The sequence below is a fragment of the Topomyia yanbarensis genome, chromosome 2 (genome assembly GCF_030247195.1).
Source record: "Topomyia yanbarensis strain Yona2022 chromosome 2, ASM3024719v1, whole genome shotgun sequence".
Lineage (NCBI taxonomy): Eukaryota > Metazoa > Arthropoda > Insecta > Diptera > Culicidae > Topomyia > Topomyia yanbarensis.
Genome location: NC_080671.1, coordinates 168,843,492 through 168,858,148, shown reverse-complemented (window position 1 = coordinate 168,858,148; position 14,657 = coordinate 168,843,492). Strand labels below are relative to the sequence as shown.

At 38.2% G+C, this 14,657-nt stretch overlaps 1 protein-coding gene across 1 annotated transcript in view; it reads right to left on the bottom strand.

Annotated features, from left to right (window-relative positions):
- The window catches only part of LOC131682066 (uncharacterized), a 311,928-nt gene that overhangs the window by 115,816 nt on the left and 181,455 nt on the right, over positions 1-14,657 (bottom strand). The gene's annotated exons all lie outside the window — the stretch shown is intronic.

The following is a 14,657-nucleotide window of genomic DNA, read 5'->3' as shown; positions in this document are numbered from 1 at the left end:
AAATTGATTCCTTCTACCTATTGTGGGAAACGTGAACAATATGTACAAAGCAAGAGTACGTCCCGTTGCGGGCAAACTGTGTTGCTGTTGACTACTCGAAATATCCCCGGTAAGACCATCAATTCGTGAAGTGGAGCAAATTTTGAAAGTGAACATAACATATGTTCAAAAAATTAGTCAAGCAGCATCATTCGCTTCTCAGAAAAAAAAATGAAACACGTCGTCGAAGGTAATGACATTTTATACAGTATCCCAATGTATATAGATGTTGACAGTATTGAAATAAAGATACATGGTCTGGCACCACGTACTAGTTTCTCTGTTATCAAAAAAAAGTATGTCAAAATACGGAGAGGTTAGTAGTGTTACGGAAGATAATTGAAGGAACTTCTTCCCAGGACTCCGCAACGGCGTTCGTGTGGTGAGAATGCGTCCGACAAAACCTATTCCCTCTTACTTGGCTTTCACATGCATATCACCTCAAGGTGTTGAATATTCTCAACGAACACTAACCACGTACCCAGGGCAGATTCCTACATGTCAATACTGTGATCAGCCGCTACACCACGGGAAACCTTGCGCAGAGACTGCTAAGGAAGTTCCACCCGATACGACCAAAGCGGGGATACAGTCGTCGTATGATAAACCACAACCGGTTGGTAAACCAACGACTGCGGACCGGGCACAGGACGACCAATAAGGAATCAAATACCGATGAAAAAGGATATACAATAGCGACCCGTAAGCACAAACAGCAAATAAGAACATTCGACCGTGAGCAACATGAATGCAGTACCGATGACGACATGGACATAAACGAAAATGACCGAATGACCCCCAAGGTGTGACAGACAATGCACCTAATATTTCACCACCAAGGAAAAGGATCTCAACACGCAGAAGTAAGATGTGTCAAAAAGACCCGACGAACAGGCTGTAACGATTTGTTTTTTTTTTTCTATTTTTACATATTGTAAAAACATAAAAGATCCACGGTTCAGTTGTGCTAACTCAGTGAGCCGTGTCAAATATATTTAAAATAAAAGAAATATTTTCTTTCAATGAAAGTCTCTTTCTTTTGATTAAAAGGGTGAGCGAAAAAATATTTCTAGAGAGTTGTGAGAGTCACGACGTCAATGGTGCCTAAATTGCTGTTTGTTTACAGAATTGACACATAGCCGTTTGATTCTCTTAAATACACAGCGTGGCCTGAGCACAAGGAGTACTACAAGTCAGTGTCACGATTGATGGAATAGCAAAACCGTAGCGGGTAGCTTCTAGTCTCAGAAACCTGAACTCAGAAAAGGAGTTCCCAGCACTTCCTGGGACGTGAAAAAACCCAATATCCAAGACAAAGGAAGAAACCAGTGGTGGATTAGTGGGAAGCGGGGGGGGGGGGGTGCAAAGGTTTCGGCAAGAAAAAAAATCATATATTTGCCTTTTTTTAGAACTTTGGGTAAAGCGAATTGACCAAAACTTTTGTGTGTTATAATGTATCATTTTAATAACATTCTGTAATTTTTTCATGCAAAAATATCCACAAGCGACTCTGTGATGAAGCTTTTTGTAGAACGTTTCTGGAAAAAAAACACGATTTGCGGTGTTAACTGCCATTCAAAAACTACTTAACCAATTTATTTCAAATTTTGCGTACACATTCTATGTGAAAAATACCTAACCCCTATCTTTATCTTATCTCAAAAATTCAATGAGCTATGTGACTTCAACATGACCATTTTGAACACGGGTAAAACGACACGGATTCCAGCGCTGCTTAGACCTGTCCATCTGGTCGCCATCGCTGCGATTAGATTGCATGTGGAAGGTAATCCCTAACCCCACGGCAGCCAATCGTCATTACTATGGCCTCCGAACATAATGAATGTTTCGTATGACCTCACACGAAGTATTGATTGGAAGACATACACGCCCGTGATACCGAGTACACACAAGTACCTTACGGAGAAGAAGTACGGGTCTCTGGCTGGCTTGATACTCGTTACCACGAGTTAAATTCAGACTAAACGCGCACTGTACGCGAACTCTCGCGGACAGTCTCCCAATCCATGAAGGGACAAACAGTGCTCAGACGTATCTACGGAGAAGACCGCCGTATATAAGACCTTCCGGATCGATGAGCTACCCGATAGCTATAGGCAGTATGCTACTTTAGAAACGAGAATGAAAAATTTGACGAATGCCATAAAATGTAGTTACTGGCACCGGTTTGTTGTCGGATTAACTAGAGAAACATCGATGAGTACTCTTTGGGCATATGCGAACCGAAATAACACCAACGAGAGCGTGGAATATTCAAACCGTTGGATATTCGATTTCGCCAAGAAGGTTTGTCCGGATTCCGCCCCGAAAGAGAAGATCCACCGCGACGGGTGTCCTCACAGTAGCGTGAACGAAACACCTTTCTAGATGATGGAGTTCTCACTTGTTCTCTTGCCATATAACAATAAAGTCCAAGGGCAAGACTGAATCAAGTATTGAATAATCTGCCAGACTCCGCCATGAAAAGCTTGTAGAATGTATTTTATAAGTTTCTTGAGGGTAACATTGTCCCTCATGACTGGAGGCAAGTGAAGGTCATCGCCATCCAAAAACCAGGAAAACCAGTCTCCGACTACAACTCGTATCGACCGATTGCAATACTGTCCTGCATCCAGAAGTTGCTCTAAACAGAAATTCAAATGACCTAAGTTAGCAAAGAGCAGATGGCATCAGTTTTCATGGATATTAAGGTTGCACAGAGAATGCGCAAAATTCGCAAACGAAAAAAGCAGTTTTTTCCACACCGTATGTCACATCTTCATAAAAATCAATCAGCAGTACTGTAACAACATTCTACACACGCTGATTGATTTTCATGAAGATCTGACATACGGTGTGGAAAAAAACTGCTTTTATCGTTTGCGAATTTTGCACATTCTCTGTGCAACCTTAAGAGGGGTTTTGATCAGTTTCTGTTACTATTTTTTCTTCGAAGTTGCACCAGCATGGTCTTTCACCGATATTAAATAACTTTTTGCTAAACTTGTTGTCTGAAAAACATATGTATTTTTTGCACAGGTATATATCGACATGAATTATCTACAAGGCCTTCTTTACAATTTTTGCGCGAATGACATTGGTGAATGTCTTGTCTATTCCTGCACCCTAAAGGCAGCTTACAGACGACGATATGGTCTCTATTGCAGATCCCAAAGTTGTTGATTTGTAAAGACCATTGCAAGATACCTTAGAAAATTTGTTTGCTTGGGCCCTCCAGCTAGGTAACGAGTTCTCCACGGAGAAAACTGAATTAGTGGTATTTTCAAAGGAAGCTTGAACCAACACAACTGCAGCTTCAATTAATTGGTCAAACTATTGCTCAGATTTTAACATTCAAGTATCTAAAGGAAAATCTAAAGGTACCAGTGGATGTTAGGTATCTGAAACCAAGTGCCAACAAAGGATCAACTTTCTCCGAACAATAACTGGAACATGGTGGAGTGCTCATCTAGTAGACCTGGCTAAGCTGTACCAAACACCGATATTGTCGGTGATGGAGTACGGGTGTTTTTGTTTCCGCCCCGTTGCAAACGTACACTTCATCAAACTGGAGCCTCGACCCATACGATGAGTCTAGAAGTGCTGGCGGGTGTCCGATTTTAGGCCCTCTCATATCGATTGCTCATCCGATGCGATCTCTTGAGCCCGTTGGTAATTGCAAATTAGGAGAGGCTCAATTTCCATACATGATTTATGTCCTTGTACTTCAATTACAGGGCACAAAACATCTCTTCTATTTCGTATTATCTCAATCTCTTTCGTGCTTCTGATTCAATTGTAATCTTCGACACATCCATGGAAGATAAGATTCATGGAATCCCAGATCACATACGTCCGCAAGTGATCCCAAACATCTTTCATAGTAAATTTCGAGAAGTCAACTGCAATAAGATGTTTTACACCGGTCAAGTCTCAACGGTTCCACTGTACTCGGTATATTCAATCAAAACCTTACCGTTTCTTTCAAACTCAATGATCCTGCTTCAATTTACGCCGCAGAACTTGCTGCCGTTCTGCATTCCCTTGGAATAATTGATTATAAAATTTTGGGGACATTTGTAATCCCCGATCGACGGTATCTATTATAGCCAATTATTTTCAAACAACTTACACGAGTATTACTGAATTATGAGGCATCGGTTCGGAGTAAGAGAATTGACACTTTAATAAACTTTGGCAGCAACTATCATATACAGTTTATAGTCCTCATACAATAATGAATAAACTACGCTTAGTTCTGAACTGCAACCGCGTAGCACATAGGTGACATTAACCGTTATGTGTCCGACGCGGTACCCGGATACCTTTTTAGGTTTCAATTAATGAAATTCCTATGTTTTATCCATAGCTGGAAATTGAAACTTTGTGACATCTTAGAACTTCACTAAGTCAACCTTTTGGGTTAATGATATTGTTGATATAGTGAGCGGAGGAGCTAGGAAGGGCTCCTGAATTTTTTTACTACGTAACAGGCCGACGTGGGTACCCGGGTACCCACAAAACTGAAATGCCAATAACTAAGGCAACTTCCAACCGATTTTGATGCTTTTGGGTGTTTTGGATTCAGGAACTCATCCGCTTTTGGACTTGGTAAAAATAAATCGGTTTGCTTCATTCGGTTCCCGGGAATCCGGATTTCCGGAAGCAGGTTCCAGTACTGGGATACTATTTGTGAACTTCAATGGAAGACTAGCAATATGGGTATCAAAATTCTTGGAATTGCATCAGTAGGCTGTATCTCGTGGTTTTGGAACCATTTGGTGATTAGACCCCGGAACGGACATTCCGGAGCAGGTTCCCGTCAGGGCAGGAAAATTTCGAAAAATGAATTGATTGCTGTTCGAAGCTTCACGAAGCACCTTCTCAAGCATACCACATGCAATCGATGAGTTTGACACAATCGCTGCGAACATTTAGGGGTAAAACTTATCTCTGCTCGGACGAAGCGAGCTTCGCATCTAGTTCGCTCTTTACAATGTTCGAAAAAGTTCACATTAACCTTAGAAGCACACATCGTCGAACACGAGGTAAGCTCTTGGCTCGTGGTTTTTGCGTTTTTGGAACATTTCCACAGAGTTTCGAAGCGATATTCGGTGAACACATATAAAGCGAATGCCTCGTTTATTTGAGAATCGCGAACATCGAAGTTTTATATCGCTTCAAGCATCAGCATCATGAGGCCACCGCGAACATGTTCGCTACGTGACTATCTGTCTTAAAATCATAAACTGTAAATCTTATTTTGAGTATAAATAAAATGGATTATTTTAAGATTATAATTTAGGATTTAGGGATTAGGTGCGTCGCATACCTTACCAATTTATGAGCCACGAGTTTGAATGAGCGTAGTGGTAGTGAAATTCAAATTCTTTTTTTCGGAATGCAACTATGTTTACTAGCTACTTTGATTGCAAACTCGTCTTTTCTTCTTCAATCGGAGTATGTTTTCCCTGCCAAGGAGTTTAGGTGAAGATGTATAAAGTATGTTTAAGGGGGTAAGGGTTTCAGCGTGAAAAAATGTTTTTTGGTGAAATGACTCTTTTGGATGAAATGATTATAATGTACAAAATAATGTACATTATAATGTACAAAAGTTTTGATCAATTCGCTTCGCCCAAATTTCTAAAAAAAATCGCAAATAGTGTTTTTTAACGCTAAAACCATTACCCCTCTCTTAATAATCTCCCGATCTAAAACAAATTCTTCCTAAAAAGAACAATTTTCGGATGGAATCTCACTGCTGACGTCCGAGTTCAGTTAGACGGCGAACTTCAGTTATTTGCATCCACTGAGGGGTAGTTAGGCGTAGTCCGTTGGCCTTTGTTTTCAACTTGTTGCTGTTTCTAACGTTCTTGTGCAACATTCCTAAATCGGCTAGTCATATTCACTCAATAATATGCGATGATTTGTGTGTTAAACGTTATTTTTAATTTTACCAAATGAATTTATTAACAAATACATGAATCCATTATTATTGTCATTAATTGAATTATAATTTCTTGGCATCTGTACCAAACCAAGAGGAAAGCTTCCAAATGATTTTTATAATATTGTTTTATAAGTTTATTGGTTGATTACCTAATCACAAGAGACAAAATATTTATTTTCAAACATTTTCGACAGAATCTGTTCACTTAATTAATGAAGTGTCAAACTTATTACATGTTCCACTTTTATGAAATTTATTTCCTGACTCCTGTACATGTGTTTTGTGATAAATAATGAGAAGTATATTCCAACTTGTTTGTATTGTATTTGTTAACTAATTACTGATGGAGAAACGCAAAGAACTTACAAACAATGTTCTAGTGATTTTTTTTGTTGGAAATCCAAAAACAATTCTGAAAAGGACAAAATTTGGTTTATCTTCTCCATGATGTAATCTTCTCTTATTTGACTTTTACTATTAAAAAATAAAAGAAAGAAATCTTTAGGGCCCCCTGAAATGCTTTATGTAAGGGAAATCTCGGAAAATGAGAAGCGAAATAAATAACTCCAAGTAGAATGAAAGTCGTTCTAAACTCGAACTTTTTCGAATACTGTCTTTCCATTATTATTCGCTTTTTGTCGCATTCCATATTTTGATATATTATTTTGAAGACCCATATTTAAGATCAATACAATAGTAATTCTTCAAAAGGGCTAATGAGACTTTTGTAAACAAACTTATTTCGCTCATTTTTCCGCGACAGAGTTGAATTTTATGAAAAATACACATGAATCAACATCTTTGCCCTTGGTAGAATCGATTTCAAATGTTTTCTGTGTTGAAATGATAACAAATTAAGAGAAATCAGCAAAACAAAAGTTTGTTCACAAATCTTATTAGCCCTATTCAAATGTTGATATGGAATAATAAAATCAATCAAGATCAATTTCGATTTGTTTTTAATTTTGCGGTGGTGTAATCCCTTAAGTGGTTGATTTAACGGCTTCTTTCAAAATTTATCGAACCTACTCCCATTCGTTCATTCGTTAGAGTAGTTTATGTTAAAGAGAGTGTATTAAATTAATAGGAACACTTAAATTTAGGAAGTTATGACCCTCGCTCCACAATGCAGTTTGCGACAGAATTGCTCAACTGAAAATTATTAAATGAAATGAATGAAAACAAACATTAGACTATAGCATTTTGTACGCATGCACTTCAGAGGTCCAAGGGTTACAATTTCTGTTCTAGTTCTCGGATCGCCAACACATTTTTTTCGATTTTTTGGCCCAGTTCTCAAGGGAAATCCAGTTTTTAACTTTTTGCATACATATTGCATTGAATGAAGAACTTAGATAATGTATTCATAAAGTATTAGTAATAATTCGATTGTCCGTTCATTTAAAAGGCTATTTTCTATAACTTTACAACTGATTTAATTTCACTTTCAAAATTTCTCGAAATATCATGTTCTAAAAGTTCTCAACCGATATAATATTCGAAAATAGTTATAAAAATGTCTCATCACTCTGGTAGATGGATTCAAAGCGTTTTTTTAAATAAGTGCACGAAAAAACATGCGCCCTTCTAAAACATACTTCTGAATCAAAATGGTTTTACTGTTAGTCGAAAACAAGATTTACAAAACGACCAGAACTGCCAAATATGAATCGGGAATGGTCGAGTTTATTGACATTCCCTATTTATTTCTAGGATTCATCATACACATCATGACGTTATTTATTTAACTGATAATCGATTTTTTCCTTTGAATGGATATCGATATCTTTATCCTCAAGAAACTGACATAACTGGTTCCTCAAGAAACTGACATAGGAACATGACTAAGATAAGCGAGCCACTCAATACGTAGTGTACATTGTGTTTAACTTCATTTTCTAGCCCTAATTTATTTCATTTGAAAATTTATCCCCGCCCTGTCACGACATCTTGATTTTATCCCTACTGGTAATATATCAGTAGGGTATCTTAAATAAACTTGTTACGTCACTTTTCAGTTAACCCCAGCATCCATAAGCTACACATTGTCACAATTATTTTTCACCTATTCCACCCTTAATACAAGGCCTCTGTCTAGAATATACTTTTTTTTGCATAACTAGTAGGTAGGTATTTGAATAAAGAAAACTAATATCGTCCGGCGAACATGTTAGCGATGGCCCTCGCGATGCTAAATTGATATAATCCTTCGGTGTTCGCGATTCTGAAATACTTCGAGGTAATCTTTTTTCTGTGTTCGCGAACATCGCTTCGAAGCTCCGTGTAACTGTTTCAAAAATATCGATCACACGAACCAAGAGCTTAGCTCGTGTTCGTCGAAAACTACGCAAAAGCTTTTACATATCTTTCCGAACATCAATGAAATGAACAAGAAGCTTCATTTGTCCTCGCCGAAGAGCATGCAAAAGTATCGCCCAAATGTCCGCAATTACGATGGTAAGCGATTGTGATGCGAAGCTTGTGAATACGAACCAGTAACGCAAAGCTTCGCGCTTTGAAAGTGTTCGAACATAGGTTCGGTTCGAATATTTCCTGCCCTGGTTCCCGTGGGGCCGTGGGTAGCCATTCCATTCCAATTCCATTTTTTAAATTGCCATAGGGTCCCGTAACAATAAATAACATACTTCCGAGACAATTTGAAGAGTTTTGATACTTATATTGCTAGGATATTATTAAAATTTACAAATCATGCAGTACAATACAATCCAGTACTAGGGAACATTACTCCGGAAAATCCGGATTACCAAGCACCATATCTATTCATCCGGTTCAGTTTTACAAATCAAAAAATGGACTAGTTCCTGAATCCAAAAAATCTAAAAGTGTCCAAATCGGATAAAGGAAGCCACAGTTATGAGCATTTCAATTTGTGGGTACCCGGGTACCCACGTTGGCCTGCTAAAGGTGTTTTTTTTGTTGGACACATAACAGTTAAATGTCCAGTCATAAAATACTAAAACAATAAGGAAACGACTAATGGAATCAGCCTGTGAACGACGCACGCATACATACATCAACTTTTGTTGTTCCATTACCATAGTTTGTCGTTGCCTGCCGGTCATCAGCCGAAAATGCAAAAATTGAATCCACTTGGCGCATACAAGTGTAGGAAATTATCGTTGACATTGAGCACCTCTAAACAGCTTTTAGTCGAGTCAAGTGCTCTACATCGGGTACCATACAATGCACGGTGGCGTACACCGTACTTAACAAATCATCCGTATATATGCGGGGCTTGGTCAGGGTTATTGAGCTACCAGTTCACTGGGAGTATCGAAACAATGGGCAAAAAAACTTTTGCATTTCGGAACATGCTATCGATGACCAATCGCTAGCGATATGCCACTGGTGTAGGTAGTGTGGGCGTTAGCTGACCGTAAGTGGACACCTCTAAACCAAAGAGGGTTTTGTGGCTAATAAACAAATGAATGACGGTGTACGGCAAACCAAATTGGTCGTTTAGTGAAGCACTTCCAGGTGCATTGAATGCAGGAGATAGCAAGTCAAGGGCGCTCGAGTATTGGTTGATTTCGGTGGGCAGATGTAGATTGGTTTGTTTAATTGGTGAATCCATTTGCGCTGAGGTAAGCTGCTACCTGTTTAAATGTCAACTGATTAGTTTACTGACAATTTGTTACGTTTTCCTTTTAATATTTCACAACCCCACTAAACAATCAAGTTCTTGATAGTCGCTTAGCACACGTTTTACTTTCAGTCCATGATCCACATTGACCTCTTTAAAAACAAAAGCGAACTAATACTGGCTCTTTTTGGTGCTTGCCAAATTTAAAAAGAAACAAACGATTAAAAGAAACAGTCGACGTCGCCATAACAAAACAAAACAATTCTTCAATTTAGGTCACTCGTTCGCTACTCGCCCAAAAATGAGAACATAATTGAGCATTGAGTCAGACAATGGGAAAACAAATTAATTATCACCACCTATACGCTCCGACCCTGTTGAAGGGGGTGGTGTTAATGATAGCAACGGATCAATTTTGCAAGAAGCTACCTCTCCTATCACCTCATGACCCAGTGCGTGGGAAAACCGGCAGGTACCGCTTAGTGCAATAAACGGCTCTAAAGCGTAAGGCGCTTTTTAAATATTTCTGCTCGGTTCGTTACTTCTAAAACCGTTCTCTTTCTTAAGATACTGGACAATTGGCCTCTACTCTACACTGAAACAATACAACAGCAAAAAACGCTTAAGCAATTTGTTGTTATTGTTTAACACGTTTAAAAATTCTCACCGCATGCATTATGGCAGGATTTGTCCCATTGAGGAAAAAGCTACCCCAGCACCAACGTATACGTTCTGTCAGAGTTTCAATTGGCGGCGAATGCGAATAAAAGTTTGCGGCCCAGCCCCGGATCGAATTGGCGTAACACAATAGCAGTGGGGATTGTTGTTCAGGGTGCATTTTTTACATATCAAGCATAAACAGCTATATGTGATAGAAACTGAATAGAAATTCGGTGTATGTTTCAGAGCTTCAGGGGCAAGCAGGTGAGATCAAGCACCAAAGGGGACTTGATTTGACCAACATAAGTTTTATAATTTCTGCGGAGGGCTTAGCAGAGTTGGTAACAAATTCGTCTAGTAAAAATCCGATCTGGACTCGATACCCCATCTCCATTATTCATATCTGAAAAAATCAAAATAAACCCCATATTACATTGATTGCAATGTTAATCTTATCTTATTGTGGCCTAATTTGAACCAATTTAAAGATTTTGTTGAAGAAGTCGTAGCATTATTCCGCTTCTGTCACTTCTAAAATCACAATGAATACTGTTAGAAAAAAAACCTTTTTGATTGTGCTAAGACCGCATATTATTTTTCGAAAGTGGAAGGAACATGATGAACAATGGCGAATTCCATTTATATCGGGTCATGTTCGGTTTTTATGAGTATTTGAAGATTTTTTGTATTATCAATTATAAAAATAATCACCCATTGCACAGTGGGGAAAAAAGGTACCCCAAACGCGACTTTTTCAAAAAGCTGGATAAAGTATACCAAAAAAGGTGTTTTTTATGTAAAAAAGCCTGGAAAATTGATTGAAGACATTTACAATGACCGCACGGAACAATATCATGTTTTACCCTAATCCCTTTTTTTGTTTCAGATTATATTCAAGACTGAATATATAACTCGGAAGAAAGTTGAATGCGGCTGAACAAAGTTTGTATTCCTTATGTAAAAGAGACCAGACAATCTCTCTTTCAGATAGGTAGGGAAACGGTGCCTAAAACGGACACCTTAAGGTTAAGTAGCAAATTCGGCTCATCCATGGATGCTTTGCTCGCAAATTGCACGTAAACCGTGATTTGAGTTTATGTTGCATCAATATAAGAACTTATACTAATCAAATTTTAAACAGAAATATGTTTAAAATGGTTTTGAAAAAGAGGCCCAAAATCGTCATTTCAAAAGTAGTATGGGAAAGATGGACACCTGAGGTGGGTAAGATGAACATGCAGTAGTGGTAAAGATGGACATTCTCGACCAATATATTTTGTTTTGTGTGTGTCTATATTCAGAATGATTATGTACAGTATCTGTTTTTTCGTCAATTAAGTGTTAAATACCAAGTACCTCATGGTCACTTAGAAATATTTCCCGAGAGCAACAGTTTTCAGATTTTAATTGTTATTTTCTACTATCAAAAATGATGACCACTACCGCGCTGTTGAAAAAACAAATTGTTTTGGTCGTATATCTTATTTTTCTCATACTTGATTATTGCAGTATCTTTCAGAAGCATTTGAAATCTTATAGAAATGTTTCCGGATTATTACATTTTTATTTAATTTTACAGTTTGTGAGAAAGGCAAAGCGTCCGTTTTACCCACCGTGTCCGTATTAGCAGACCTTTCCTTAATAATCTCACGAAACCCATTTTACCCCCAAAAGTGGTAACTCTTATGTAAAAAGTCCAGGTTATCGTTTGAATATATAGTAACAATAAGCGCACGAAACGTGTGTACCCCTTTATCCCCATACCTCTCGTAACTCAAGAATAAAGTAAAATATAGATCTAAATTTCAGAAAGAGGCTGGATGCGGCTGATCAAAAGCAACAATTATTATGCAAAAAAGTTAGAGGAATCAATTGAAGATAGAATAACCGCACGAAACGTAAGTATCCATTTAAACCTGATTCTTCCCAATATACACGTTTGAAGTTATACCTTACTCAACGTTTTAGGAAGAGACAATTCATCCCATAACGTAAGTGTGCAGTAAACCTGGCTCTGCATTTCAGAAAGATACTGAATCCAGCGGATCAACCACACGAAATTTAACTATTTTTTCATTCATTTTGTTTAATAATTTGTGTAAAGCTTGGTGGAAGTCGGAGATCAACATTGTTATCGACGGATGAGATTGAGGTTTATTTCAATTGGCATTGCGCACAAAGCGTGGAAATTTACGAATTCCTTCAGCGTCACATCGGATAAAATCTCGAGTACTTTTTCAAATGGACGTAAGTAACAATGAGAGATTCTCTTTGAGGTCTTTCTCTTCTGTTCATTACTCGGCCATTTCAACATTTACTACTCTACTCTTTGTATAATATTGTAGTAAAAACCGTCGGCTTTCGATATGTACTGGAAAATTAGTACAAAGTGTTGTAATGACGTCGTAATAAACGAAAGAGAAAGTAAACAAAGAGAGGCTCTCAATGTTACTTACGTCCATTTGAAAAGTACTCGAGAAATGTCAAATTAGTTGCTATGTGTTGGATGTTGGAAAAATTAAATATTTCGCTAGGCTGAATTATTCTTCAAAACGATTGAATCTTAAAAAAAATGAAAAGAATTATTGTAAAACTTACATTTTCTACTCAATTATTTTGTGCTTGTAGTCGTGAGACAGAACAATCGATGTAGGTAGTTTTTATAAACACTGTTGCTGTTGGAAAACTCTAGGTAAACCAGGAGCTATCAAGTTTTGTGACCTGATCGCCCGTTCAAGCCGGACGGAAATCGCGATATATTCAACTGACTTGTGTATGTGATTCGTGTTGGAATTTCAATGAAAGAAAAGGCTTAAAGATGTTGCGCTTGCTTAAATCTTTTGAATATAATACAAATACTGTAAATACCCAGAACTGACTGAACTACGGTTCAGCTAGGTGAAATTTTGAAAAACCTGCAAAATGAAAAGGCCTTCTCGGCCTTCTCGATTCACCATCATCAAGGCATATTTCAACCAACATCTTAAAGCATCTTCTGTTATAGATCAATATGAGTAGCTGCAATTATGTTCAACACAATATGAATAGCCATTTTTCTGGCTGATGCATTAAATAGAAATTTTCGATTAAACTAGTAATAATTGATGATAATTAATGCACTAAGGTTTTCCAAATTGTTGTTTTTAATATTGTTTGAAGATTTTTACAATACTGTCAATGTGGCTTATGGGTTCATGGGTTCAAACTAATTTGTTATTGTACAAATAATAATAATAATTAAAAAACTGGTGAATCAGATGAAGAAGAACTGTACATAATTTAAAAGGTAGATACAGTGACACAATCTCATTTTCGTACACCGCTATACGGAATGCTTATATGCATTTTACAAGTAAAAATTAAGTTTACGAGACAGATTTGTCTTCACATCTTGCCCTGAGCAGAAGCAAAAAATCGTCCCGCGCAAGTGAAACGGTCAATTCTACCTAAAAATCAATCGGTGCCTATCACACAAGCAGTCCATATAACAATAGCCTATACCTACTGTGCGATTTAGTGATGAGTGACGGTGCCCAGCAAAAAGCAACCCAGATACGGCCGAACTGTGTTGCTGTTGATTTTTCGAAATGCCCCGTAAGACCAGCCATTCGGGAAGTGGAACAGTTATTAAAAGTGCAGATGAAACTCAATCTGGCTGAAGTGAAAACCCTACAAATGCATCATATCAAACATTGCGTGCTGATTTCGTTCAACAACATTAACCAAGCTGAGTCATTCGCCTCGCGAAACAACATGCAGCACACCGCCGAATGCGGCAATGTTAAATATAGCATTCCCGTATACATCGAGAACGGTGCTGTAGAAGTTCGTGTCCATGATTTGGCTACGCGTACCCCTGACGGCGCGATTAAAAAATGCTTGCAAAAATACGGAGAAGTAGACTCCGTTACACATGAGACTTGGAGGAATTTTTTCCCGGGCATCCCTAACGGTGTTCGTGTGGTGAGAATGCGTGTGACCAAGCCAATTCCCTCATACATAACCGTCACAGCGTTAGGAAGTGACGATGTTCTCATTCATCAAACATCACTAGTCACGTACCCAGGGCAAATTCCTACGTGCCAGTTCTGCACGAAGAAGCTGCACCTCGGAAAACCTTGCGTAGAAACTGTTAAGGAAAACTTAACCAATCCAACTGAAATCAGCCCAGAACCATCTTACGCTAAACCACTAACAGCTGCAAAACCAACATCTTCGGATCAAGCACCGACAACCAGCAACAACAACAACGAAACGAATGCCGAAAAATACGAACATACAATGACGACCGATAAGAGTAAGACACAAACTGGAACATCTGACCGCGAGCAGCAGGAAAGTAGTACGGATGAGGACATGGACATGAACGACAACGCAAAAGAAGACAAACGGATCGAACCTCAA